Source organism: Penaeus monodon, chromosome 22 (assembly GCF_015228065.2).
Source record: "Penaeus monodon isolate SGIC_2016 chromosome 22, NSTDA_Pmon_1, whole genome shotgun sequence".
Lineage (NCBI taxonomy): Eukaryota > Metazoa > Arthropoda > Malacostraca > Decapoda > Penaeidae > Penaeus > Penaeus monodon.
The window spans coordinates 39,706,837-39,707,479 of NC_051407.1; the positions used below are offsets into that span (position 1 = coordinate 39,706,837).

Below are 643 nucleotides of genomic sequence, written 5' to 3' on the forward strand. Positions count from 1 at the left end.
CTTTGGTCGTTATGGTCGTTATCATCATAATAATCTGTTTACACTACAACCATTTGCTTGACGTATCTCGATTTGATAACTGCTTGTGTGCACCTATTAAACTGTATTAATGATCTTGACCTAAGGTTCTATATAGCCTATCTTGCTCTTTAAGCATGCAATGTAGCCTGTTTATTGGGATACTTAATTCATTCTAACACCTCACGTTGAAGTATCATTTATCACCCAGCTTGACCTAAGGTTTGTTAGATCCATCCTGTCCACCGATGCCTATGTGTATATACTGGGATACCTGACTTAAAAGCGTCTTAACATCAAATATCTACGTGAGTGTTATTTTCAAGTAAGCCATCCTTCATACTCACATATAAGTTAGCATTGTATGGACACGATTACTGTTCTCTCTTAGTTTTATTTCAGTAATGTGGAAGAGTTCCACTTTCATGGCTCTGCATGTACGTCTGTTTCCCACACATTCCACACTCACATATCTGCATACATTTTTTTTCCGGCAGAGACAATACAACGTTAATTGAAATGGCATCTCTCTAGTTATCTCTCTATCCAAAGTTTAAAAAATATTTTGCTTTGTTTTGTAGTTATTATTTTTGTATTCCATAGACCTAGCATTTATCTATCGAAA

At 35.6% G+C, this 643-nt stretch overlaps 1 protein-coding gene across 1 annotated transcript in view; it reads left to right on the forward strand.

The window, feature by feature from the left end:
- The window catches only part of LOC119587433 (probable G-protein coupled receptor CG31760), a 44,880-nt gene that overhangs the window by 988 nt on the left and 43,249 nt on the right, over window positions 1-643 (forward strand). The window lies entirely within an intron of this gene.